The 27,500-nt window shown below is 43.4% G+C and overlaps 22 non-coding genes and 1 pseudogene across 22 annotated transcripts; all 23 read left to right on the top strand.

Annotated features, from left to right (window-relative positions):
- The first annotated feature begins 712 nt into the window (after positions 1-712).
- Positions 713-831, top strand: LOC136757117 (5S ribosomal RNA). The gene has a single exon (XR_010819160.1). It is a non-coding gene; the product is annotated as a 5S ribosomal RNA (ribosomal RNA).
- A 1,055-nt stretch (positions 832-1,886) lies between these two features.
- On the top strand, positions 1,887-2,005 carry LOC136757116 (5S ribosomal RNA). Its single transcript, XR_010819159.1, has one exon. It is a non-coding gene; the product is annotated as a 5S ribosomal RNA (ribosomal RNA).
- Positions 2,006-3,071: 1,066 nt separating this feature from the next.
- Positions 3,072-3,190, top strand: LOC136756223 (5S ribosomal RNA). Its single transcript, XR_010818321.1, has one exon. It is a non-coding gene; the product is annotated as a 5S ribosomal RNA (ribosomal RNA).
- Positions 3,191-4,248: 1,058 nt separating this feature from the next.
- On the top strand, positions 4,249-4,367 carry LOC136756094 (5S ribosomal RNA). The gene has a single exon (XR_010818197.1). It is a non-coding gene; the product is annotated as a 5S ribosomal RNA (ribosomal RNA).
- Positions 4,368-5,425: 1,058 nt separating this feature from the next.
- LOC136756093 (5S ribosomal RNA) lies at positions 5,426-5,544 on the top strand. The gene has a single exon (XR_010818196.1). It is a non-coding gene; the product is annotated as a 5S ribosomal RNA (ribosomal RNA).
- Positions 5,545-6,599: 1,055 nt separating this feature from the next.
- LOC136757907 (5S ribosomal RNA) lies at positions 6,600-6,718 on the top strand. Its single transcript, XR_010819720.1, has one exon. It is a non-coding gene; the product is annotated as a 5S ribosomal RNA (ribosomal RNA).
- Positions 6,719-7,784: 1,066 nt separating this feature from the next.
- Positions 7,785-7,903, top strand: LOC136757525 (5S ribosomal RNA). The gene has a single exon (XR_010819530.1). It is a non-coding gene; the product is annotated as a 5S ribosomal RNA (ribosomal RNA).
- Positions 7,904-8,969: 1,066 nt separating this feature from the next.
- On the top strand, positions 8,970-9,088 carry LOC136756933 (5S ribosomal RNA). The gene has a single exon (XR_010818984.1). It is a non-coding gene; the product is annotated as a 5S ribosomal RNA (ribosomal RNA).
- Positions 9,089-10,154: 1,066 nt separating this feature from the next.
- Positions 10,155-10,273, top strand: LOC136757049 (5S ribosomal RNA). Its single transcript, XR_010819096.1, has one exon. It is a non-coding gene; the product is annotated as a 5S ribosomal RNA (ribosomal RNA).
- Positions 10,274-11,337: 1,064 nt separating this feature from the next.
- LOC136756701 (5S ribosomal RNA) lies at positions 11,338-11,456 on the top strand. The gene has a single exon (XR_010818766.1). It is a non-coding gene; the product is annotated as a 5S ribosomal RNA (ribosomal RNA).
- A 1,066-nt stretch (positions 11,457-12,522) lies between these two features.
- Positions 12,523-12,641, top strand: LOC136756725 (5S ribosomal RNA). Its single transcript, XR_010818789.1, has one exon. It is a non-coding gene; the product is annotated as a 5S ribosomal RNA (ribosomal RNA).
- A 1,066-nt stretch (positions 12,642-13,707) lies between these two features.
- LOC136756700 (5S ribosomal RNA) lies at positions 13,708-13,826 on the top strand. The gene has a single exon (XR_010818765.1). It is a non-coding gene; the product is annotated as a 5S ribosomal RNA (ribosomal RNA).
- Positions 13,827-14,892: 1,066 nt separating this feature from the next.
- On the top strand, positions 14,893-15,011 carry LOC136757350 (5S ribosomal RNA). Its single transcript, XR_010819382.1, has one exon. It is a non-coding gene; the product is annotated as a 5S ribosomal RNA (ribosomal RNA).
- A 1,064-nt stretch (positions 15,012-16,075) lies between these two features.
- Positions 16,076-16,194, top strand: LOC136757048 (5S ribosomal RNA). Its single transcript, XR_010819095.1, has one exon. It is a non-coding gene; the product is annotated as a 5S ribosomal RNA (ribosomal RNA).
- Positions 16,195-17,259: 1,065 nt separating this feature from the next.
- Positions 17,260-17,378, top strand: LOC136756237 (5S ribosomal RNA). Its single transcript, XR_010818334.1, has one exon. It is a non-coding gene; the product is annotated as a 5S ribosomal RNA (ribosomal RNA).
- A 1,065-nt stretch (positions 17,379-18,443) lies between these two features.
- On the top strand, positions 18,444-18,562 carry LOC136756160 (5S ribosomal RNA). Its single transcript, XR_010818262.1, has one exon. It is a non-coding gene; the product is annotated as a 5S ribosomal RNA (ribosomal RNA).
- A 1,066-nt stretch (positions 18,563-19,628) lies between these two features.
- Positions 19,629-19,747, top strand: LOC136757137 (5S ribosomal RNA). The gene has a single exon (XR_010819179.1). It is a non-coding gene; the product is annotated as a 5S ribosomal RNA (ribosomal RNA).
- A 1,065-nt stretch (positions 19,748-20,812) lies between these two features.
- Positions 20,813-20,941, top strand: LOC136757354 (uncharacterized; annotated as a pseudogene).
- A 1,066-nt stretch (positions 20,942-22,007) lies between these two features.
- On the top strand, positions 22,008-22,126 carry LOC136756063 (5S ribosomal RNA). Its single transcript, XR_010818166.1, has one exon. It is a non-coding gene; the product is annotated as a 5S ribosomal RNA (ribosomal RNA).
- Positions 22,127-23,191: 1,065 nt separating this feature from the next.
- On the top strand, positions 23,192-23,310 carry LOC136756159 (5S ribosomal RNA). Its single transcript, XR_010818261.1, has one exon. It is a non-coding gene; the product is annotated as a 5S ribosomal RNA (ribosomal RNA).
- Positions 23,311-24,376: 1,066 nt separating this feature from the next.
- Positions 24,377-24,495, top strand: LOC136757387 (5S ribosomal RNA). Its single transcript, XR_010819415.1, has one exon. It is a non-coding gene; the product is annotated as a 5S ribosomal RNA (ribosomal RNA).
- A 1,065-nt stretch (positions 24,496-25,560) lies between these two features.
- Positions 25,561-25,679, top strand: LOC136757404 (5S ribosomal RNA). Its single transcript, XR_010819432.1, has one exon. It is a non-coding gene; the product is annotated as a 5S ribosomal RNA (ribosomal RNA).
- Positions 25,680-26,743: 1,064 nt separating this feature from the next.
- On the top strand, positions 26,744-26,862 carry LOC136756697 (5S ribosomal RNA). The gene has a single exon (XR_010818763.1). It is a non-coding gene; the product is annotated as a 5S ribosomal RNA (ribosomal RNA).
- Positions 26,863-27,500: the final 638 nt, after the last annotated feature.

Raw genomic sequence — 27,500 nt, 5'->3', positions numbered from 1 at the left:
GGGAACATACTTGAGAGCAAAGATCACATTCAATCTCATTCAAGGCACGGATGTGAATGCAACGGGATGAAATTACTGAAATGATGCCTGCCCTCGAACTGTGATGATGGACTACCCGACTCGCCAATAATATTGGGTTCTGGTGTATTGAAATACAGGAGCTGCTGGATTTGTGTGTTTTCTTACCCCCTCACCATAGTTTGTCAAATGTTTAAACAACTGAACTTATATTCAAGGTTTGTTTCTCTTCATATGTTTTACTGGTTTACATTTGTCTCAGCAACCTGTTGAATGATTCTTCTGCTTTCAAAACAAAATGACAACAGGATGAATGCACACACTTGAAAATACAATACATGCAATGTTATGCATCATAGTGATGCAACCTCCTTTCAGTTTCATACTGCATGTCAATTGAAATCCTTACTGAAATGCACACCTTCTCAAGATTGCGCTTGACTGGCGTGTCAGGCACTCAATTACAGCTGTATTATCAAGACAATGTGTTCGTTTTGTAAAATATAGTTCCGGTCTGGTGTGGCACCCCAGCTAACGCACAACGTTGCCACAACGTTTCGTGTTAGCAGGGACTGTCTGCGGCGCGCTGGTGTGTCCCGGACTTTAGAGTAGAGAGACAGTTCAACTGCAAGTATGAGCGGCAGAAACGGATATTGCCTTCCCTTTAAGTAGAGCGTCAGGGACAGCCTCCCTGGCTTTCGGCCATACTAGCCTGAATACGCCCGATCTCGTCCAATCTCGGAAGCTAAGCAGGCTCAGGCCTGGTCAGTACTTGGATGGGAGACCGCCTGGGAATACCAGGTGCTGTAAGCTTTTGCATCTTTTACACACCAGAGGGCGACAAATCACGAGTCTTAACTTTGGATACACGCAATTTCATCATTATTTCAGATTTGACTTCCCCAAATACACAGGCATACAATAGATCTTGTTCTCCAACGTAAACGGTCCCTAGTAACTAGGGTACATTCGTAAATAAATTGAGCATCATGGCTAGAAGTGACTAAATGTTGCCTAATCTTTCTCATCGAGAAATGACACAATTACAGCAACACAAAAAGGAACTCCACCGGACAAAGTTCAGTGCTCACAAGGAGCCTCATTCAACACACACGGTTCCATTCCCATTTATGCAAAGCACGAAAGTGTAAAACTTGGGAACATACTTGAGAGCAAAGATCACATTCAATCTCATTCAAGGCACGGATGTGAATGCAACGGGATGAAATTACTGAAATGATGCCTGCCCTCGAACTGTGATGATGGACTACCCGACTCGCCAATAATATTGGGTTCTGGTGTATTGAAATACAGGAGCTGCTGGATTTGTGTGTTTTCTTACCCCCTCACCATAGTTTGTCAAATGTTTAAACAACTGAACTTATATTCAAGGTTTGATTCTCTTCATATGTTTTACTGGTTTACATTTGTCTCAGCAACCTGTTGAATGATTCTTCTGCTTTCAAAACAAAATGACAACAGGATGAATGCACACACTTGAAAATACAATACATGCAATGTTATGCATCATAGTGATGCAACCTCCTTTCAGTTTCATACTGCATGTCAATTGAAATCCTTACTGAAATGCACACCTTCTCAAGATTGCGCTTGACTGGCGTGTCAGGCACTCAATTACAGCTGTATTATCAAGACAATGTGTTCGTTTTGTAAAATATAGTTCCGGTCTGGTGTGGCACCCCAGCTAACGCACAACGTTGCCACAACGTTTCGTGTTAGCAGGGACTGTCTGCGGCGCGCTGGTGTGTCCCGGACTTTAGAGTAGAGAGACAGTTCAACTGCAAGTATGAGCGGCAGAAACGGATATTGCCTTCCCTTTAAGTAGAGCGTCAGGGACAGCCTCCCTGGCTTTCGGCCATACTAGCCTGAATACGCCCGATCTCGTCCAATCTCGGAAGCTAAGCAGGCTCAGGCCTGGTCAGTACTTGGATGGGAGACCGCCTGGGAATACCAGGTGCTGTAAGCTTTTGCATCTTTTACACACCAGAGGGCGACAAATCACGAGTCTTAACTTTGGATACACGCAATTTCATCATTATTTCAGATTTGACTTCCCCAAATACACAGGCATACAATAGATCTTGTTCTCCAACGTAAACGGTCCCTAGTAACTAGGGTACATTCGTAAATAAATTGAGCATCATGGCTAGAAGTGACTAAATGTTGCCTAATCTTTCTCATCGAGAAATGACACAATTACAGCAACACAAAAAGGAACTCCACCGGACAAAGTTCAGTGCTCACAAGGAGCCTCATTCAACACACACGGTTCCATTCCCATTTATGCAAAGCACGAAAGTGTAAAACTTGGGAACATACTTGAGAGCAAAGATCACATTCAATCTCATTCAAGGCACGGATGTGAATGCAACGGGATGAAATTACTGAAATGATGCCTGCCCTCGAACTGTGATGATGGACTACCCGACTCGCCAATAATATTGGGTTCTGGTGTATTGAAATACAGGAGCTGCTGGATTTGTGTGTTTTCTTACCCCCTCACCATAGTTTGTCAAATGTTTAAACAACTGAACTTATATTCAAGGTTTGATTCTCTTCATATGTTTTACTGGTTTACATTTGTCTCAGCAACCTGTTGAATGATTCTTCTGCTTTCAAAACAAAATGACAACAGGATGAATGCACACACTTGAAAATACAATACATGCAATGTTATGCATCATAGTGATGCAACCTCCTTTCAGTTTCATACTGCATGTCAATTGAAATCCTTACTGAAATGCACACCTTCTCAAGATTGCGCTTGACTGGCGTGTCAGGCACTCAATTACAGCTGTTTTATCAAGACAATGTGTTCGTTTTGTAATATATAGTTCCGGTCTGGTGTGGCACCCCAGCTAACGCACAACGTTGCCACAATGTTGCCACAACGTGGCGTGTTAGCAGGGACTGGCTGCGGCGCGCTGGTGTGTCCCGGGCTTTAGAGTAGAGAGACAGTTCAACTGTAAGTATGAACGGCAGAAACGGATATTGCCTTCCCTTTAAGTAGAGCGTCAGGGACAGCCTCCCTGGCTTACGGCCATACTAGCCTGAATACGCCCGATCTCATCCGATCTCGGAAGCCAAGCGGGCTCGGGCCTGGTCAGTACTTGGATGGGAGACCGCCTGGGAATACCAGGTGCTGTAAGCTTTTGCATCTTTTACACACCAGAGGGCGACAAATCACGAGTTTTAACTTTGGATACACACAATTTCATCATTATTTCAGATTTTACTTCCCCAAATATACAGGCATACAATAGATCTTGTTCTCCAACGTAAACGGTCCCTAGTAACTAGGGTACATTCGTAAATAAATTGAGCATCATGGCTAGAAGTGACTAAATGTTGCCTAATCTTTCTCATCGAGAAATGACACAATTACAGCAACACAAAAAGGAACTCCACCGGACAAAGTTCAGTGCTCACAAGGAGCCTCATTCAACACACACGGTTCCATTCCCATTCATGCAAAGCACGAAAGTGTAAAACTTGGGAACATACTTGAGAGCAAAGATCACATTCAATCTCATTCAAGGCACGGATGTGAATGCAACGGGATGAAATTACTGAAATGATGCCTGCCCTCGAACTGTGATGATGGACTACCCGACTCGCCAATAATATTGGGTTCTGGTGTATTGAAATACAGGAGCTGCTGGATTTGTGTGTTTTCTTACCCCCTCACCATAGTTTGTCAAATGTTTAAACAACTGAACTTATATTCAAGGTTTGTTTCTCTTCATATGTTTTACTGGTTTACATTTGTCTCAGCAACCTCAGCAAAAATGATTCTTCTGCTTTCAAAACAAAATGACAACAGGATGAATGCACACACTTGAAAATACAATACATGCAATGTTATGCATCATAGTGATTTAACCTCCTTTCAGTTTCATACTGCATGTCAATTGAAATCCTTACTGAAATGCACACCTTCTCAAGATTGCGCTTGACTGGCGTGTCAGGCACTCAATTACAGCTGTATTATCAAGACAATGTGTTCGTTTTGTAAAATATAGTTCCGGTCTGGTGTGGCACCCCAGCTAACGCACAACGTTGCCACAACGTTTCGTGTTAGCAGGGACTGTCTGCGGCGCGCTGGTGTGTCCCGGACTTTAGAGTAGAGAGACAGTTCAACTGCAAGTATGAGCGGCAGAAACGGATATTGCCTTCCCTTTAAGTAGAGCGTCAGGGACAGCCTCTCTGGCTTACGGCCATACTAGCCTGAAAACGCCCGATCTCGTCCGATCTCGGAAGCTAAGCAGGCTCGGGCCTGGTCAGTACTTGGATGGGAGACTGCCTGGGAATACCAGGTGCTGTAAGCTTTTGCATCTTTTACACACCAGAGGGCGACAAATCACGAGTTTTAACTTTGGATACACGCAATTTCATCATTATTTCAGATTTGACTTCCCCAAATACACAGGCATACAATAGATCTTGTTCTCCAACGTAATCGGTCCCTAGTAACTAGGGTACATTCGTAAATAAATTGAGCATCATGGCTAGAAGTGACTAAATGTTGCCTAATCTTTCTCATCGAGAAATGACACAATTACAGCAACACAAAAAGGAACTCCACCGGACAAAGTTCAGTACTCACAAGGAGCCTCATTCAACACACACGGTTCCATTCCCATTCATGCAAAGCACGAAAGTGTAAAACTTGGGAACATACTTGAGAGCAAAGATCACATTCAATCTCATTCAAGGCACGGATGTGAATGCAACGGGATGAAATTACTGAAATGATGCCTGCCCTCGAACTGTGAAGATGGACTACCCGACTCGCCAATAATATTGGGTTCTGGTGTATTGAAATACAGGAGCTGCTGGATTTGTGTGTTTTCTTACCCCCTCACCATAGTTTGTCAAATGTTTAAACAACTGAACTTATATTCAAGGTTTGTTTCTCTTCATATGTTTTACTGGTTTACATTTGTCTCAGCAACCTCAGCAAAAATGATTCTTCTGCTTTCAAAACAAAATGACAACAGGATGAATGCACACACTTGAAAATACAATACATGCAATGTTATGCATCATAGTGATGCAACCTCCTTTCAGTTTCATACTGCATGTCAATTGAAATCCTTATTGAAATGCACACCTTCTCAAGATTGCGCTTGACTGGCGTGTCAGGCACTCAATTACAGCTGTATTATCAAGACAATGTGTTCGTTTTGTAAAATATAGTTCCGATCTGGTGTGGCACCCCAGCTAACGCACAACGTTGCCACAACGTTTCGTGTTAGCAGGGACTGTCTGCGGCGCGCTGGTGTGTCCCGGACTTTAGAGTAGAGAGACAGTTCAACTGCAAGTATGAGCGGCAGAAACGGATATTGCCTTCCCTTTCAGTAGAGCGTCAGGGACAGCCTCCCTGGCTTACGGCCATACTAGCCTGAAAACGCCCGATCTCGTCCGATCTCGGAAGCTAAGCAGGCTCGGGCCTGGTCAGTACTTGGATGGGAGACTGCCTGGGAATACCAGGTGCTGTAAGCTTTTGCATCTTTTACACACCAGAGGGCGACAAATCACGAGTTTTAACTTTGGATACACGCAATTTCATCATTATTTCAGATTTGACTTCCCCAAATACACAGGCATACAATAGATCTTGTTCTCCAACGTAATCGGTCCCTAGTAACTAGGGTACATTCGTAAATAAATTGAGCATCATGGCTAGAAGTGACTAAATGTTGCCTAATCTTTCTCATCGAGAAATGACACAATTACAGCAACACAAAAAGGAACTCCACCGGACAAAGTTCAGTGCTCACAAGGAGCCTCATTCAACACACACGGTTCCATTCCCATTCATGCAAAGCACGAAAGTGTAAAACTTGGGAACATACTTGAGAGCAAAGATCACATTCAATCTCATTCAAGGCACGGATGTGAATGCAACGGGATGAAATTACTGAAATGATGCCTGCCCTCGAACTGTGAAGATGGACTACCCGACTCGCCAATAATATTGGGTTCTGGTGTATTGAAATACAGGAGCTGCTGGATTTGTGTGTTTTCTTACCCCCTCACCATAGTTTGTCAAATGTTTAAACAACTGAACTTATATTCAAGGTTTGTTTCTCTTCATATGTTTTACTGGTTTACATTTGTCTCAGCAACCTGTTGAATGATTCTTCTGCTTTCAAAACAAAATGACAACAGGATGAATGCACACACTTGAAAATACAATACATGCAATGTTATGCATCATAGTGATGCAACCTCCTTTCAGTTTCATACTGCATGTCAATTGAAATCCTTACTGAAATGCACACCTTCTCAAGATTGCGCTTGACTGGCGTGTCAGGCACTCAATTACAGCTGTTTTATCAAGACAATGTGTTCGTTTTGTAATATATAGTTCCGGTCTGGTGTGGCACCCCAGCTAACGCACAACGTTGCCACAACGTTTCGTGTTAGCAGGGACTGTCTGCGGCGCGCTGGTGTGTCCCGGACTTTAGAGTAGAGAGACAGTTCAACTGCAAGTATGAGCGGCAGAAACGGATATTGCCTTCCCTTTAAGTAGAGCGTCAGGGAGAGCCTCCCTGGCTTACGGCCATACTAGCCTGAATACGCCCGATCTCGTCCGATCTCGGAAGCTAAGCAGGCTCGGGCCTGGTCAGTACTTGGATGGGAGACCGCCTGGGAATACCAGGTGCTGTAAGCTTTTGCATCTTTTACACACCAGAGGGCGACAAATCACGAGTTTTAACTTTGGATACACGCAATTTCATCATTATTTCAGATTTGACTTCCCCAAATACACAGGCATACAATAGATCTTGTTCTCCAACGTAAACGGTCCCTAGTAACTAGGGTACATTCGTAAATAAATTGAGCATCATGGCTAGAAGTGACTAAATGTTGCCTAATCTTTCTCATCGAGAAATGACACAATTACAGCAACACAAAAAGGAACTCCACCGGACAAAGTTCAGTGCTCACAAGGAGCCTCATTCAACACACACGGTTCCATTCCCATTCATGCAAAGCACGAAAGTGTAAAACTTGGGAACATACTTGAGAGCAAAGATCACATTCAATCTCATTCAAGGCACGGATGTGAATGCAACGGGATGAAATTACTGAAATGATGCCTGCCCTCGAACTGTGATGATGGACTACCCGACTCGCCAATAATATTGGGTTCTGGTGTATTGAAATACAGGAGCTGCTGGATTTGTGTGTTTTCTTACCCCCTCACCATAGTTTGTCAAATGTTTAAACAACTGAACTTATATTCAAGGTTTGTTTCTCTTCATATGTTTTACTGGTTTACATTTGTCTCAGCAACCTGTTGAATGATTCTTCTGCTTTCAAAACAAAATGACAACAGGATGAATGCACACACTTGAAAATACAATACATGCAATGTTATGCATCATAGTGATGCAACCTCCTTTCAGTTTCATACCGCATGTCAATTGAAATCCTTACTGAAATGCACACCTTCTCAAGATTGCGCTTGACTGGCGTGTCAGGCACTCAATTACAGCTGTTTTATCAAGACAATGTGTTCGTTTTGTAATATATAGTTCCGGTCTGGTGTGGCACCCCAGCTAACGCACAACGTTGCCACAATGTTGCCACAACGTGGCCTGTTAGCAGGGACTGTCTGCGGCGCGCTGGTGTGTCCCGGGCTTTAGAGTAGAGAGACAGTTCAACTGTAAGTATGAACGGCAGAAACGGATATTGCCTTCCCTTTAAGTAGAGCGTCAGGGACAGCCTCCCTGGCTTACGGCCATACTAACCTGAATACGCCCGATCTCGTCCGATCTCGGAAGCCAAGCAGGCTCGGGCCTGGTCAGTACTTGGATGGGAGACCGCCTGGGAATACCATGTACTGTAAGCTCTTGCACCTTTTAATAAACCAGAGGGCGACAAATCACGAGTTTTAACTTTGGATACACACAATTTCATCATTATTTCAGATTTTACTTCCCCAAATACACAGGCATACAATAGATCTTGTTCTCCAACGTAAACGGTCCCTAGTAACTAGGGTACATTCGTCAATAAATTGAGCATCATGGCTAGAAGTGACTAAATGTTGCCTAATCTTTCTCATCGAGAAATGACACAATTACAGCAACAAAAAAGGAACTCCACCGCACAAAGTTCAGTGCTCACAAGGAGCATCATTCAACACACACGGTTCCATTCCCATTCATGCAAACCACAAAAGTGTAAAACTTGGGAACGTACTTGAGAGTAAAGATAACATTCAATCTCATTCAAGGCACGCATGTGAATGCAACGGGATGAAATTACTGAAATGATGCCTGCCCTCGAACTGTGATGATGGACTACCCGACTCGCCAATAATATTGGGTTCTGGTGTATTGAAATACAGGAGCTGCTGGATTTGTGTGTTTTCTTACCCCCTCACCATAGTTTGTCAAATGTTTAAACAACTGAACTTATATTCAAGGTTTGTTTCTCTTCATATGTTTTACTGGTTTACATTTGTCTCAGCAACCTGTTGAATGATTCCTCTGCTTTCAAAACAAAATGACAACAGGATGAATGCACACACTTGAAAATACAATACATGCAATGTTATGCATCATAGTGATGCAACCTCCTTTCAGTTTCATACTGCATGTCAATTGAAATCCTTACTGAAATGCACACCTTCTCAAGATTGCGCTTGACTGGCGTGTCAGGCACTCAATTACAGCTGTTTTATCAAGACAATGTGTTCGTTTTGTAATATATAGTTCCGGTCTGGTGTGGCACCCCAGCTAACGCACAACGTTGCCACAACGTTGCCACAACGTGGCGTGTTAGCAGGGACTGTCTGCGGCGCGCTGGTGTGTCCCGGGCTTTAGAGTAGAGAGACAGTTCAACTGTAAGTATGAACGGCAGAAACGGATATTGCCTTCCCTTTAAGTAGAGCGTCAGGGACAGCCTCCCTGGCTTACGGCCATACTAGCCTGAATACGCCCGATCTCGTCCGATCTCGGAAGCCAAGCAGGCTCGGGCCTGGTCAGTACTTGGATGGGAGACCACCTGGGAATAGCAGGTGCTGTAAGCTTTTGCACCTTTTACACACCAGAGGGCGACAAATCACGAGTTTTAACTTTGGATACACACAATTTCATCATTATTTCAGATTTTACTTCCCCAAATACACAGGCATACAATAGATCTTGTTCTCCAACGTAAACGGTCCCTAGTAACTAGGGTACATTGGTAAATAAATTGAGCGTCATGGCTATAAGTGACTAAATGTTGCCTAATCTTTCTCATCGAGAAATGACACAATTACAGCAACACAAAAAGGAACTCCACCGGACAAAGTTCAGTGCTCACAAGGAGCCTCATTCAACACACACGGTTCCATTCCCATTCATGCAAAGCACGAAAGTGTAAAACTTGGGAACATACTTGAGAGCAAAGATCACATTCAATCTCATTCAAGGCACGGATGTGAATGCAACGGGATGAAATTACTGAAATGATGCCTGCCCTCGAACTGTGATGATGGACTACCCGACTCGCCAATAATATTGGGTTCTGGTGTATTGAAATACAGGAGCTGCTGGATTTGTGTGTTTTCTTACCCCCTCACCATAGTTTGTCAAATGTTTAAACAACTGAACTTATATTCAAGGTTTGTTTCTCTTCATATGTTTTACTGGTTTACATTTGTCTCAGCAACCTGTTGAATGATTCTTCTGCTTTCAAAACAATATGACAACAGGATGAATGCACACACTTGAAAATACAATACATGCAATGTTATGCATCATAGTGATGCAACCTCCTTTCAGTTTCATACTGCATGTCAATTGAAATCCTTACTGAAATGCACACCTTCTCAAGATTGCGCATGACTGGCGTGTCAGGCACTCAATTACAGCTGTTTTATCAAGACAATGTGTTCGTTTTGTAAAATATAGTTCCGGTCTGGTGTGGCAACCCAGCTAACGCACAACGTTGCCACAATGTTGCCACAACGTGGCGTGTTAGCAGGGACTGTCTGCAGCGCGCTGGTGTGTCCCGGGCTTTAGAGTAGAGAGACAGTTCAACTGTAAGTATGAACGGCAGAAACGGATATTGCCTTCCCTTTAAGTAGAGCGTCAGGGACAGCCTCCCTGGCTTACGGCCATACTAGCCTGAATACGCCCGATCTCGTCCGATCTCGGAAGCCAAGCAGGCTCGGGCCTGGTCAGTACTTGGATGGGAGACCGCCTGGAAATACCAGGTGCTGTAAGCTTTTGCACCTTTTACACACCAGAGGGCGACAAATCACGAGTTTTAACTTTGGATACACACAATTTCATCATTATTTCAGATTTGACTTCCCCAAATACACAGGCATACAATAGATCTTGTTCTCCAACGTAAACGGTCCCTAGTAACTAGGGTACATTCGTAAATAAATTGAGCATCATGGCTAGAAGTGACTAAATGTTGCCTAATCTTTCTCATCAAGAAATGACACAATTACAGCAACAAAAAAGGAACTCCACCGCACAAAGTTCAGTGCTCACAAGGAGCATCATTCAACACACACGGTTCCATTCCCATTCATGCAAAGCACAAAAGTGTAAAACTTGGGAACATACTTGAGAGCAAAGATCACATTCAATCTCATTCAAGGCACGGATGTGAATGCAACGGGATGAAATTACTGAAATGATGCCTGCCCTCGAACTGTGATGATGGACTACCAGACTCGCCAATAATATTGGGTTCCGGTGTATTGAAATACAGGAGCTGCTGGATTTGTGTGTTTTCTTACCCCTGACCATAGTTTGTCAAATGTTTAAACAACTGAACTTATATTCAAGGTTTGTTTCTCTTCATATGTTTTACTGGTTTATATTTGTCTCAGCATCCTGTTGAATGATTCTTGTGCTTTCAAAACAAAATGACAACAGGATGAATGCACACACTTGAAAATACAATACATGCAATGTTATGCATCATAGTGATGCAACCTCCTTTCAGTTTCATACTGCATGTCAATTGAAATCCTTACTGAAATGCACACCTTCTCAAGATTGCGCTTGACTGGCGTGTCAGGCACTCAATTACAGCTGTTTTATCAAGACAATGTGTTCGTTTTGTAATATATAGTTCCGGTCTGGTGTGGCACCCCAGCTAACGCACAACGTTGCCACAACGTTGCCACAACGTGGCGTGTTAGCAGGGACTGTCTGCGGCGCGCTGGTGTGTCCTGGGCTTTAGAGTAGAGAGACAGTTCAACTGTAAGTATGAACGGCAGAAACGGATATTGCCTTCCCTTTAAGTAGAGCGTCAGGGACAGCCTCCCTGGCTTACGGCCATACTAGCCTGAATACGCCCGATCTCGTCCGATCTCGGAAGCCAAGCAGGCTCAGGCCTGGTCAGTACTTGGATGGGAGACCACCTGGGAATAGCAGGTGCTGTAAGCTTTTGCACTTTTTACACACCAGAGGGCGACAAATCACGAGTTTTAACTTTGGATACACACAATTTCATCATTATTTCAGATTTTACTTCCCCAAATACACAGGCATACAATAGATCTTGTTCTCCAACGTAAACGGTCCCTAGTAACTAGGGTACATTCGTAAATAAATTGAGCATCATGGCTAGAAGTGACTAAATGTTGCCTAATCTTTCTCATCGAGAAATGACACAATTACAGCAACACAAAAAGGAACTCCACCGGACAAAGTTCAGTGCTCACAAGGAGCCTCATTCAACACACACGGTTCCATTCCCATTCATGCAAAGCACGAAAGTGTAAAACTTGGGAACATACTTGAGAGCAAAGATCACATTCAATCTCATTCAAGGCACGGATGTGAATGCAACGGGATGAAATTACTGAAATGATGCCTGCCCTCGAACTGTGAAGATGGACTACCCGACTCGCCAATAATATTGGGTTCTGGTGTATTGAAATACAGGAGCTGCTGGATTTGTGTGTTTTCTTACCCCCTCACCATAGTTTGTCAAATGTTTAAACAACTGAACTTATATTCAAGGTTTGTTTCTCTTCATATGTTTTACTGGTTTACATTTGTCTCAGCAACCTGTTGAATGATTCTTCTGCTTTCAAAACAAAATGACAACAGGATGAATGCACACACTTGAAAATAAAATACATGCAATGTTATGCATCATAGTGATGCAACCTCCTTTCAGTTTCATACTGCATGTCAATTGAAATCCTTACTGAAATGCACACCTTCTCAAGATTGCGCTTGACTGGCGTGTCAGGCACTCAATTACAGCTGTTTTATCAAGACAATGTGTTCGTTTTGTAATATATAGTTCCGGTCTGGTGTGGCACCCCAGCTAACGCACAACGTTGCCACAACGTTGCCACAACGTTTCGTGTTAGCAGGGACTGTCTGCGGCGCGCTGGTGTGTCCCGGACTTTAGAGTAGAGAGACAGTTCAACTGCAAGTATGAGCGGCAGAAACGGATATTGCCTTCCCTTTAAGTAGAGCGTCAGGGAGAGCCTCCCTGGCTTACGGCCATACTAGCCTGAATACGCCCGATCTCGTCCGATCTCGGAAACTAAGCAGGCTCGGGCCTGGTCAGTACTTGGATGGGAGACCGCCTGGGAATACCAGGTGCTGTAAGCTTTTGCATCTTTTACACACCAGAGGGCGACAAATCACGAGTTTTAACTTTGGATACACGCAATTTCATCATTATTTCAGATTTGACTTCCCCAAATACACAGGCATACAATAGATCTTGTTCTCCAACGTAAACGGTCCCTAGTAACTAGGGTACATTCGTAAATAAATTGAGCATCATGGCTAGAAGTGACTAAATGTTGCCTAATCTTTCTCATCGAGAAATGACACAATTACAGCAACACAAAAAGGAACTCCACCGGACAAAGTTCAGTGCTCACAAGGAGCCTCATTCAACACACACGGTTCCATTCCCATTCATGCAAAGCACGAAAGTGTAAAACTTGGGAACATACTTGAGAGCAAAGATCACATTCAATCTCATTCAAGGCACGGATGTGAATGCAACGGGATGAAATTACTGAAATGATGCCTGCCCTCGAACTGTGATGATGGACTACCCGACTCGCCAATAATATTGGGTTCTGGTGTATTGAAATACAGGAGCTGCTGGATTTGTGTGTTTTCTTACCCCCTCACCATAGTTTGTCAAATGTTTAAACAACTGAACTTATATTCAAGGTTTGTTTCTCTTCATATGTTTTACTGGTTTACATTTGTCTCAGCAACCTGTTGAATGATTCTTCTGCTTTCAAAACAAAATGACAACAGGATGAATGCACACACTTGAAAATACAATACATGCAATGTTATGCATCATAGTGATGCAACCTCCTTTCAGTTTCATACTGCATGTCAATTGAAATCCTTACTGAAATGCACACCTTCTCAAGATTGCGCTTGACTGGCGTGTCAGGCACTCAATTACAGCTGTTTTATCAAGACAATGTGTTCGTTTTGTAATATATAGTTCCGGTCTGGTGTGGCACCCCAGCTAACGCACAACGTTGCCACAACGTTGCCACAACGTGGCGTGTTAGCAGGGACTGTCTGCGGCGCGCTGGTGTGTCCCGGGCTTTAGAGTAGAGAGACAGTTCAACTGTAAGTATGAACGGCAGAAACGGATATTGCCTTCCCTTTAACTAGAGCGTCAGGGACAGCCTCCCTGGCTTACGGCCATACTAGCCTGAATACGCCCGATCTCGTCCGATCTCGGAAGCCAAGCAGGCTCAGGCCTGGTCAGTACTTGGATGGGAGACCACCTGGGAATAGCAGGTGCTGTAAGCTTTTGCACTTTTTACACACCAGAGGGCGACAAATCACGAGTTTTAACTTTGGATACACACAATTTCATCATTATTTCAGATTTTACTTCCCCAAATACACAGGCATACAATAGATCTTGTTCTCCAACGTAAACGGTCCCTAGTAACTAGGGTACATTCGTAAATAAATTGAGCATCATGGCTAGAAGTGACTAAATGTTGCCTAATCTTTCTCATCGAGAAATGACACAATTACAGCAACACAAAAAGGAACTCCACCGGACAAAGTTCAGTGCTCACAAGGAGCCTCATTCAACACACACGGTTCCATTCCCATTCATGCAAAGCACGAAAGTGTAAAACTTGGGAACATACTTGAGAGCAAAGATCACATTCAATCTCATTCAAGGCACGGATGTGAATGCAACGGGATGAAATTACTGAAATGATGCCTGCCCTCGAACTGTGATGATGGACTACCCGACTCGCCAATAATATTGGGTTCTGGTGTATTGAAATACAGGAGCTGCTGGATTTGTGTGTTTTCTTACCCCCTCACCATAGTTTGTCAAATGTTTAAACAACTGAACTTATATTCAAGGTTTGTTTCTCTTCATATGTTTTACTGGTTTACATTTGTCTCAGCAACCTGTTGAATGATTCTTCTGCTTTCAAAACAAAATGACAACAGGATGAATGCACACACTTGAAAATACAATACATGCAATGTTATGCATCATAGTGATGCAACCTCCTTTCAGTTTCATACTGCATGTCAATTGAAATCCTTACTGAAATGCACACCTTCTCAAGATTGCGCTTGACTGGCGTGTCAGGCACTCAATTACAGCTGTTTTATCAAGACAATGTGTTCGTTTTGTAAAATATTATTCCGGTCTGGTGTGGCAACCCAGCTAACGCAAAACGTTGCCACAATGTTGCCACAACGTGGCGTGTTAGCAGGGACTGTCTGCGGCGCGCTGGTGTGTCCCGGGCTTTAGAGTAGAGAGACAGTTCAACTGTAAGTATGAACGGCAGAAACGGATATTGCCTTCCCTTTAAGTAGAGCGTCAGGGACAGCCTCCCTGGCTTACGGCCATACTAGCCTGAATACGCCCGATCTCGTCCGATCTCGGAAGCCAAGCAGGCTCGGGCCTGGTCAGTACTTGGATGGGAGACCGCCTGGGAATACCATGTACTGTAAGCTTTTGCACCTTTTACACACCAGAGGGCGACAAATCACGAGTTTTAACTTTGGATACACACAATTTCATCATTATTTCAGATTTGACTTCCCCAAATACACAGGCATACAATAGATCTTGTTCTCCAACGTAAACGGTCCCTAGTAACTAGGGTACATTCGTCAATAAATTGAGCATCATGGCTAGAAGTGACTAAATGTTGCCTAATCTTTCTCATCAAGAAATGACACAATTACAGCAACAAAAAAGGAACTCCACCGCACAAAGTTCAGTGCTCACAAGGAGCATCATTCAACACACACGGTTCCATTCCCATTCATGCAAACCACGAAAGTGTAAAACTTGGGAACGTACTTGAGAGTAAAGATAACATTCAATCTCATTCAAGGCACGCATGTGAATGCAACGGGATGAAATTACTGAAATGATGCCTGCCCTCGAACTGTGATGATGGACTACCCGACTCGCCAATAATATTGGGTTCTGGTGTATTGAAATACAGGAGCTGCTGGATTTGTGTGTTTTCTTACCCCTCACCATAGTTTGTCAAATGTTTAAACAACTGAAGTTATATTCAAGGTTTGTTTCTCTTCATATGTTTTACTGGTTTACATTTGTCTCAGCATCCTGTTGAATGATTATTGTGCTTTCAAAACAAAATGACAACAGGATGAATGCACACACTTGAAAATACAATACATGCAATGTTATGCATCATAGTGATGCAACCTCCTTTCAGTTTCATACTGCATGTCAATTGAAATCCTTACTGAAATGCACACCTTCTCAATATTGCGCTTGACTGGCGTGTCAGGCACTCAATTACAGCTGTTTTATCAAGACAATGTGTTCGTTTTGTAAAATATTATTCCGGTCTGGTGTGGCAACCCAGCTAACGCACAACGTTGCCACAATGTTGCCACAACGTGGCGTGTTAGCAGGGACTGTCTGCGGCGCGCTGGTGTGTCCCGGGCTTTAGAGTAGAGAGACAGTTCAACTGTAAGTATGAACAGCAGAAACGGATATTGCCTTCCCTTTAAGTAGAGCGTCAGGGACAGCCTCCCTGGCTTACGGCCATACTAGCCTGAATACGCCCGATCTCGTCCGATCTCGGAAGCCAAGCAGGCTCGGGCCTGGTCAGTACTTGGATGGGAGACCGCCTGGAAATACCAGGTGCTGTAAGCTTTTGCACCTTTTACACACCAGAGGGCGACAAATCACGAGTTTTAACTTTGGATACACACAATTTCATCATTATTTCAGATTTGACTTCCCCAAATACACAGGCATACAATAGATCTTCTTCTCCAACGTAAACGGTCCCTAGTAACTAGGGTACATTCGTAAATAAATTGAGCATCATGGCTAGAAGTGACTAAATGTTGCCTAATCTTTCTCATCAAGAAATGACACAATTACAGCAACACAAAAAGGAACTCCACCGGACAAAGTTCAGTGCTCACAAGGAGCCTCATTCAACACACACGGTTCCATTCCCATTCATGCAAAGCACGAAAGTGTAAAACTTGGGAACATACTTGAGAGCAAAGATCACATTCAATCTCATTCAAGGCACGGATGTGAATGCAACGGGATGAAATTACTGAAATGATGCCTGCCCTCGAACTGTGATGATGGACTACCCGACTCGCCAATAATATTGGGTTCTGGTGTATTGATATACAGGAGCTGCTGGATTTGTGTGTTTTCTTACCCCCTCACCATAGTTTGTCAAATGTTTAAACAACTGAACTTATATTCAAGGTTTGTTTCTCTTCATATGTTTTACTGGTTTACATTTGTCTCAGCAACCTGTTGAATGATTCTTCTGCTTTCAAAACAAAATGACAACAGGATGAATGCACACACTTGAAAATACACTACATGCAATGTTATGCATCATAGTGATGCAACCTCCTTTCAGTTTCATACTGCATGTCAATTGAAATCCTTACTGAAATGCACACCTTCTCAAGATTGCGCTTGACTGGCGTGTCAGGCACTCAATTACAGCTGTTTTATCAAGACAATGTGTTCGTTTTGTAAAATATAGTTCGGTCTGGTGTGGCACCCCAGCTAACGCACAACGTTGCCACAACGTTGCCACAACGTGGCGTGTTAGCAGGGACTGTCTGCGGCGCGCTGGTGTGTCCCGGACTTTAGAGTAGAGAGACAGTTCAACTGCAAGTATGAGCGGCAGAAACGGATATTGCCTTCCCTTTAAGTAGAGCATCAGGGACAGCCTCCCTGGCTTACGGCCATACTAGCCTGAATATGCCCGATCTCGTCCGATCTCGGAAGCTAAGCAGGCTCGGGCCTGGTCAGTACTTGGATGGGAGACCGCCTGGGAAAACCAGGTGCTGTAAGCTTTTGTATCTTTTACACACCAGAGGGCGACAAATCACGAGTTTTAACTTTGGATACACGCAATTTCATCATTATTTCAGATTTGACTTCCCCAAATACACAGGCATACAATAGATCTTGTTCTCCTACGTAAACGGTCCCTAGTAACTAGGGTACATTCGTAAATAAATTGAGCATCATGGCTAGAAGTGACTAAATGTTGCCTAATCTTTCTCATCAAGAAATGACACAATTACAGCAACACAAAAAGGAACTCCACCGCACAAAGTTCAGTGCTCACAAGGAGCATCATTCAACACACACGGTTCCATTCCCATTCATGCAAACCACGAAAGTGTAAAACTTGGGAACGTACTTGAGAGTAAAGATAACATTCAATCTCATTCAAGGCACGCATGTGAATGCAACGGGATGAAATTACTGAAATGATGCCTGCCCTCGAACTGTGATGATGGACTACCCGATTCGCCAATAATATTGGGTTCTGGTGTATTGAAATACAGGAGCTGCTGGATTTGTGTGTTTTCTTACCCCTCACCATAGTTTATCAAATGTTTAAACAACTGAAGTTATATTCAAGGTTTGTTTCTCTTCATATGTTTTACTGGTTTACATTTGTCTCAGCATCCTGTTGAATGATTCTTGTGCTTTCAAAACAAAATGACAACAGGATGAATGCACACACCTGAAAATACAATACATGCAATGTTATGCATCATAGTGATGCAACCTCCTTTCAGTTTCATACTGCATGTCAATTGAAATCCTTACTGAAATGCACACCTTCTCAAGATTGCGCTTGACTGGCGTGTCAGGCACTCAATTACAGCTGTTTTATCAAGACAATGTGTTCGTTTTGTAAAATATAGTTCCGGTCTGGTGTGGCAACCCAGCTAACGCACAACGTTGCCACAATGTTGCCACAACGTGGTGTGTTAGCAGGGACTGTCTGCGGCGCGCTGGTGTGTCCCGGGCTTTAGAGTAGAGAGACAGTTCAACTGTAAGTATGAACGGCAGAAACGGATATTGCCTTCCCTTTAAGTAGAGCGTCAGGGACAGCCTCCCTGGCTTACGGCCATACTAGCCTGAATACGCCCGATCTCGTCCGATCTCGGAAGCCAAGCAGGCTCGGGCCTGGTCAGTACTTGGATGGGAGACCGCCTGGGAATACCAGGTGCTGTAAGCTTTTGCATCTTTTACACACCAGAGGGCGACAAATCACGAGTTTTAACTTTGGATACACGCAATTTCATCATTATTTCAGATTTTACTTCCCCAAATACACAGGCATACAATAGATCTTGTTCTCCAACGTAAACGGTCCCTAGTAACTAGGGTACATTCGTAAATAAATTGAGCATCATGGCTAGAAGTGACTAAATGTTGCCTAATCTTTCTCATCGAGAAATGACACAATTACAGCAACACAAAAAGGAACTCCACCGGACAAAGTTCAGTGCTCACAAGGAGCCTCATTCAACACACACGGTTCCATTCCCATTCATGCAAAGCACGAAAGTGTAAAACTTGGGAACATACTTGAGAGCAAAGATCACATTCAATCTCATTCAAGGCACGGATGTGAATGCAACGGCATGAAATTACTGAAATGATGCCTGCCCTCGAACTGTGATGATGGACTACCCGACTCGCCAATAATATTGGGTTCTGGTGTATTGAAATACAGGAGCTGCTGGATTTGTGTGTTTTCTTACCCCCTCACCATAGTTTGTCAAATGTTTAAACAACTGAACTTATATTCAAGGTTTGTTTCTCTTCATATGTTTTACTGGTTTACATTTGTCTCAGCAACCTGTTGAATGATTCTTCTGCTTTCAAAACAAAATGACAACAGGATGAATGCACACACTTGAAAATACAATACATGCAATGTTATGCATCATAGTGATGCAACCTCCTTTCAGTTTCATACTGCATGTCAATTGAAATCCTTACTGAAATGCACACCTTCTCAAGATTGCGCTTGACTGGCGTGTCAGGCACTCAATTACAGCTGTTTTATCAAGACAATGTGTTCGTTTTGTAATATATAGTTCCGGTCTGGTGTGGCACCCCAGCTAACGCACAACGTTGCCACAATGTAGCCACAACGTGGCGTGTTAGCAGGGACTGTCTGCGGCGCGCTGGTGTGTCCCGGGCTTTAGAGTAGAGAGACAGTTCAACTGTAAGTATGAACGGCAGAAACGGATATTGCCTTCCCTTTAAGTAGAGCGTCAGGGACAGCCTCCCTGGCTTACGGCCATACTAGCCTGAATACGCCCGATCTCGTCCGATCTCGGAAGCCAAGCAGGCTCGGGCCTGGTCAGTACTTGGATGGGAGACCGCCTGGGAATACCATGTGCTGTAAGCTCTTGCACCTTTTAATAAACCAGAGGGCGACAAATCACGAGTTTTAACTTTGGATACACACAATTTCATCATTATTTCAGATTTTACTTCCCCAAATACACAGGCATACAATAGATCTTGTTCTCCAACGTAAACGGTCCCTAGTAACTAGGGTACATTCGTCAATAAATTGAGCATCATGGCTAGAAGTGACTAAATGTTGCCTAATCTTTCTCATCAAGAAATGACACAATTACAGCAACAAAAAAGGAACTCCACCGCACAAAGTTCAGTGCTCACAAGGAGCATCATTCAACACACACGGTTCCATTCCCATTCATGCAAACCACGAAAGTGTAAAACTTGGGAACGTACTTGAGAGTAAAGATAACATTCAATCTCATTCAAGGCACGGATGTGAATGCAACGGGATGAAATTACTGAAATGATGCCTGCCCTCGAACTGTGATGATGGACTACACGACTCGCCAATAATATTGGGTTCCGGTGTATTGAAATACAGGAGCTGCTGGATTTGTGTGTTTTCTTACCCCTCACCATAGATTGTCAAATGTTTAAACAACTGAACTTATATTCAAGGTTTGTTTCTCTTCATATGTTGTACTGGTTTACATTTGTCTCAGCATCCTGTTGAATGATTCTTGTGCTTTCAAAACAAAATGACAACAGGATGAATGCACACACTTGAAAATACAATACATGCAATGTTATGCATCATAGTGATGCAACCTCCTTTCAGTTTCATACTGCATGTTAATTGAAATCCTTACTGAAATGCACACCATCTCAAGATTGCGCTTGACTGGCAAGTCAGGCACTCAATTACAGCTGTTTTATCAAGACAATGTGTTCGTTTTGTAAAATATAGTTCCGGTCTGGTGTGGCACCCCAGCTAACGCACAACGTTGCCACAACGTTGCCACAACGTGGCGTGTTAGCAGGGACTGTCTGCAGCGCGCTGGTGTGTCCCGGGCTTTAGAGTAGAGAGACAGTTCAACTGTAAGTATGAACGGCAGAAACGGATATTGCCTTCCCTTTAAGTAGAGCGTCAGGGACAGCCTCCCTGGCTTACGGCCATACTAGCCTGAATACGCCCGATCTCGTCTGATATCGTCCGATCTCGGAAGCTAAGCAGGCTCGGGCCTGGTCAGTACTTGGATGGGAGACCGCCTGGGAATACCAGGTGCTGTAAGCTTTTGCATCTTTTACACACCAGAGGGCGACAAATCACAAGTTTTAACTTTGGATACACGCAATTTCATCATTATTTCAGATTTTACTTCCCCAAATACACAGGCATACAATAGATCTTGTTCTCCAACGTAAACGGTCCCTAGTAACTAGGGTACATTCATAAATAAATTGAGCATCATGGCTAGAAGTGACTAAATGTTGCCTAATCTTTCTCATCGAGAAATGACACAATTACAGCAACACAAAAAGGAACTCCACCGGACAAAGTTCAGTGCTCACAAGGAGCCTCATTCAACACACACGGTTCCATTCCCATTCATGCAAAGCACGAAAGTGTAAAACTTGGGAACATACTTGAGAGCAAAGATCACATTCAATCTCATTCAAGGCACGGATGTGAATGCAACGGGATGAAATTACTGAAATGATGCCTGCCCTCGAACTGTGATGATGGACTACCCGACTCGCCAATAATATTGGGTTCTGGTGTATTGAAATACAGGAGCTGCTGGATTTGTGTGTTTTCTTACCCCCTCACCATAGTTTGTCAAATGTTTAAACAACTGAACTTACATTCAAGGTTTGTTTCTCTTCATATGTTTTACTGGTTTACATTTGTCTCAGCAACCTGTTGAATGATTCTTCTGCTTTCAAAACAAAATGACAACAGGATGAATGCACACACTTGAAAATACACTACATGCAATGTTATGCATCATAGTGATGCAACCTCCTTTCAGTTTCATACTGCATGTCAATTGAAATCCTTACTGAAATGCACACCTTCTCAAGATTGCGCTTGACTGGCGTGTCAGGCACTCAATTACAGCTGTTTTATCAAGACAATGTGTTCGTTTTGTAAAATATAGTTCCGGTCTGGTGTGGCACCCCAGCTAACGCACAACGTTGCCACAACGTTGCCACAACGTGGCGTGTTAGCAGGGACTGCCTGCGGCGCGCTGGTGTGTCCCGGGCTTTAGAGTAGAGAGACAGTTAAACTGTAAGTATGAACGGCAGAAACGGATATTGCCTTCCCTTTAACTAGAGCGTCAGGGACAGCCTCCCTGGCTTACGGCCATACTAGCCTGAATACGCCCGATCTCGTCCGATCTCGGAAGCCAAGCAGGCTCGGGCCTGGTCAGTACTTGGATGGGAGACCACCTGGGAATACCAGGTGCTGTAAGCTTTTGCACCTTTTACACACCAGAGGGCGACAAATCACGAGTTTTAACTTTGGATACACACAATTTCATCATTATTTCAGATTTTACTTCCCCAAATACACAGGCATACAATAGATCTTGTTCTCCAACGTAAACGGTCCCTAGTAACTAGGGTACATTCGTAAATAAATTGAGCATCATGGCTAGAAGTGACTAAATGTTGCCTAATCTTTCTCATCGAGAAATGACACAATTACAGCAACACAAAAAGGAACTCCACCGCACAAAGTTCAGTGCTCACAAGGAGCCTCATTCAACACACACGGTTCCATTCCCATTCATGCAAAGCACGAAAGTGTAAAACTTGGGAACATACTTGAGAGCAAAGATCACATTCAATCTCATTCAAGGCACGGATGTGAATGCAACGGGATGAAATTACTGAAATGATGCCTGCCCTCGAACTGTGATGATGGACTACCCGACTCGCCAATAATATTGGGTTCTGGTGTATTGAAATACAGGAGCTGCTGGATTTGTGTGTTTTCTTACCCCTCACCATAGTTTATCAAATGTTTAAACAACTGAAGTTATATTCAAGGTTTGTTTCTCTTCATATGTTTTACTGGTTTACATTTGTCTCAGCATCCTGTTGAATGATTCTTGTGCTTTCAAAACAAAATGACAACAGGATGAATGCACACACTTGAAAATACAATACATGCAATGTTATGCATCATAGTGATGCAACCTCCTTTCAGTTTCATACTGCATGTCAATTGAAATCCTTACTGAAATGCACACCTTCTCAAGATTGCGCTTGACTGGCGTGTCAGGCACTCAATTACAGCTGTTTTATCAAGACAATGTGTTCGTTTTGTAAAATATAGTTCCGGTCTGGTGTGGCAACCCAGCTAACGCACAACGTTGCCACAATGTTGCCACAACGTGGTGTGTTAGCAGGGACTGTCTGCGGCGCGCTGGTGTGTCCCGGGCTTTAGAGTAGAGAGACAGTTCAACTGTAAGTATGAACGGCAGAAACGGATATTGCCTTCCCTTTAAGTAGAGCGTCAGGGACAGCCTCCCTGGCTTACGGCCATACTAGCCTGAATACGCCCGATCTCGTCCGATCTCGGAAGCCAAGCAGGCTCGGGCCTGGTCAGTACTTGGATGGGAGACCGCCTGGGAATACCAGGTGCTGTAAGCTTTTGCATCTTTTACACACCAGAGGGCGACAAATCACGAGTTTTAACTTTGGATACACGCAATTTCATCATTATTTCAGATTTTACTTCCCCAAATACACAGGCATACAATAGATCTTGTTCTCCAACGTAAACGGTCCCTAGTAACTAGGGTACATTCGTAAATAAATTGAGCATCATGGCTAGAAGTGACTAAATGTTGCCTAATCTTTCTCATCGAGAAATGACACAATTACAGCAACACAAAAAGGAACTCCACCGGACAAAGTTCAGTGCTCACAAGGAGCCTCATTCAACACACACGGTTCCATTCCCATTCATGCAAAGCACGAAAGTGTAAAACTTGGGAACATACTTGAGAGCAAAGATCACATTCAATCTCATTCAAGGCACGGATGTGAATGCAACGGGATGAATTTACTGAAATGATGCCTGCCCTCGAACTGTGATGATGGACTACCCGACTCGCCAATAATATTGGGTTCTGGTGTATTGAAATACAGGAGCTGCTGGATTTGTGTGTTTTCTTACCCCCTCACCATAGTTTGTCAAATGTTTAAACAACTGAACTTATATTCAAGGTTTGTTTCTCTTCATATGTTTTACTGGTTTACATTTGTCTCAGCAACCTGTTGAATGATTCTTCTGCTTTCAAAACAAAATGACAACAGGATGAATGCACACACTTGAAAATACAATACATGCAATGTTATGCATCATAGTGATGCAACCTCCTTTCAGTTTCATACTGCATGTCAATTGAAATCCTTACTGAAATGCACACCTTCTCAAGATTGCGCTTGACTGGCGTGTCAGGCACTCAATTACAGCTGTTTTATCAAGACAATGTGTTCGTTTTGTAATATATAGTTCCGGTCTGGTGTGGCACCCCAGCTAACGCACAACGTTGCCACAATGTAGCCACAACGTGGCGTGTTAGCAGGGACTGTCTGCGGCGCGCTGGTGTGTCCCGGGCTTTAGAGTAGAGAGACAGTTCAACTGTAAGTATGAACGGCAGAAACGGATATTGCCTTCCCTTTAAGTAGAGCGTCAGGGACAGCCTCCCTGGCTTACGGCCATACTAGCCTGAATACGCCCGATCTCGTCCGATCTCGGAAGCCAACCAGGCTCGGGCCTGGTCAGTACTTGGATGGGAGACCGCCTGGGAATACCATGTGCTGTAAGCTCTTGCACCTTTTAATAAACCAGAGGGCGACAAATCACGAGTTTTAACTTTGGATACACACAATTTCATCATTATTTCAGATTTTACTTCCCCAAATACACAGGCATACAATAGATCTTGTTCTCCAACGTAAACGGTCCCTAGTAACTAGGGTACATTCGTCAATAAATTGAGCATCATGGCTAGAAGTGACTAAATGTTGCCTAATCTTTCTCATCAAGAAATGACACAATTACAGCAACAAAAAAGGAACTCCACCGCACAAAGTTCAGTGCTCACAAGGAGCATCATTCAACACACACGGTTCCATTCCCATTCATGCAAACCACGAAAGTGTAAAACTTGGGAACGTACTTGAGAGTAAAGATAACATTCAATCTCATTCAAGGCACGCATGTGAATGCAACGGGATGAAATTACTGAAATGATGCCTGCCCTCGAACTGTGATGATGGACTACCCGACTCGCCAATAATATTGGGTTCTGGTGTATTGAAATACAGGAGCTGCTGGATTTGTGTGTTTTCTTACCCCTCACCATAGTTTATCAAATGTTTAAACAACTGAAGTTATATTCAAGGTTTGTTTCTCTTCATATGTTTTACTGGTTTACATTTGTCTCAGCATCCTGTTGAATGATTCTTGTGCTTTCAAAACAAAATGACAACAGGATGAATGCACACACTTGAAAATACAATACATGCAATGTTATGCATCATAGTGATGCAACCTCCTTTCAGTTTCATACTGCATGTCAATTGAAATCCTTACTGAAATGCACACCTTCTCAAGATTGCGCTTGACTGGCGTGTCAGGCACTCAATTACAGCTGTTTTATCAAGACAATGTGTTCGTTTTGTAAAATATAGTTCCGGTCTGGTGTGGCAACCCAGCTAACGCACAACGTTGCCACAATGTTGCCACAACGTGGTGTGTTAGCAGGGACTGTCTGCGGCGCGCTGGTGTGTCCCGGGCTTTAGAGTAGAGAGACAGTTCAACTGTAAGTATGAACGGCAGAAACGGATATTGCCTTCCCTTTAAGTAGAGCGTCAGGGACAGCCTCCCTGGCTTACGGCCATACTAGGCTGAATACGCCCGATCTCGTCTGATCTCGGAAGCCAAGCAGGCTCGGGCCTGGTCAGTACTTGGATGGGAGACCGCCTGGAAAAACCAGGTGCTGTAAGCTTTTGCACCTTTTACACACCAGAGGGCGACAAATCACGAGTTTTAACTTTGGATACACACAATTTCATCATTATTTCAGATTTGACTTCCCCAAATACACAGGCATACAATAGATCTTGTTCTCCAACGTAAACGGTCCCTAGTAACTAGGGTACATTCGTAAATAAATTGAGCATCATGGCTAGAAGTGACTAAATGTTGCCTAATCTTTCTCATCAAGAAATGACACAATTACAGCAACAAAAAAGGAACTCCACCGCACAAAGTTCAGTGCTCACAAGGAGCATCATTCAACACACACGGTTCCATTCCCATTCATGCAAAGCACAAAAGTGTAAAACTTGGGAACATACTTGAGAGCAAAGATCACATTCAATCTCATTCAAGGCACGGATGTGAATGCAACGGGATGAAATTACTGAAATGATGCCTGCCCTCGAACTGTGATGATGGACTACACGACTCGCCAATAATATTGGGTTCCGGTGTATTGAAATACAGGAGCTGCTGGATTTGTGTGTTTTCTTACCCCTCACCATAGATTGTCAAATGTTTAAACAACTGAACTTATATTCAAGGTTTGTTTCTCTTCATATGTTTTACTGGTTTACATTTGTCTCAGCATCCTGTTGAATGATTCTTGTGCTTTCAAAACAAAATGACAACAGGATGAATGCACACACTTGAAAATACAATACATGCAATGTTATGCATCATAGTGATGCAACCTCCTTTCAGTTTCATACTGCATGTCAATTGAAATCCTTACTGAAATGCACACCATCTCAAGATTGCGCTTGACTGGCAAGTCAGGCACTCAATTACAGCTGTTTTATCAAGACAATGTGTTCGTTTTGTAAAATATAGTTCCGGTCTGGTGTGGCACCCCAGCTAACGCACAACGTTGCCACAACGTTGCCACAACGTGGCGTGTTAGCAGGGACTGTCTGCAGCGCGCTGGTGTGTCCCGGGCTTTAGAGTAGAGAGACAGTTCAACTGTAAGTATGAACGGCAGAAACGGATATTGCCTTCCCTTTAAGTAGAGCGTCAGGGACAGCCTCCCTGGCTTACGGCCATACTAGCCTGAATACGCCCGATCTCGTCCGATCTCGGAAGCCAAGCAGGCTCAGGCCTGGTCAGTACTTGGATGGGAGACCACCTGGGAATAGCAGGTGCTGTAAGCTTTTGCACCTTATACACACCAGAGGGCGACAAATCACGAGTTTTAACTTTGGATACACACAATTTCATCATTATTTCAGATTTTACTTCCCCAAATACACAGGCATACAATAGATCTTGTTCTCCAACGTAAACGGTCCCTAGTAACTAGGGTACATTCGTAAATAAATTGAGCATCATGGCTAGAAGTGACTAAATGTTGCCTAATCTTTCTCATCGAGAAATGACACAATTACAGCAACACAAAAAGGAACTTCACCGGACAAAGTTCAGTGCTCACAAGGAGCCTCATTCAACACACACGGTTCCATTCCCATTCATGCAAAGCACGAAAGTGTAAAACTTGGGAACATACTTGAGAGCAAAGATCACATTCAATCTCATTGAAGGCACGGATGTGAATGCAACGGGATGAAATTACTGAAATGATGCCTGCCCTCGAACTGTGATGATGGACTACCCGACTCGCCAATAATATTGGGTTCTGGTGTATTGAAATACAGGAGCTGCTGGATTTGTGTGTTTTCTTACCCCCTCACCATAGTTTGTCAAATGTTTAAACAACTGAACTTATATTCAAGGTTTGTTTCTCTTCATATGTTTTACTGGTTTACATTTGTCTCAGCAACCTGTTGAATGA

This window comes from Amia ocellicauda, chromosome 8 (assembly GCF_036373705.1).
Source record: "Amia ocellicauda isolate fAmiCal2 chromosome 8, fAmiCal2.hap1, whole genome shotgun sequence".
Taxonomy (NCBI): domain Eukaryota; kingdom Metazoa; phylum Chordata; class Actinopteri; order Amiiformes; family Amiidae; genus Amia; species Amia ocellicauda.
This window is presented reverse-complemented; position numbering and strand designations above follow the sequence as displayed.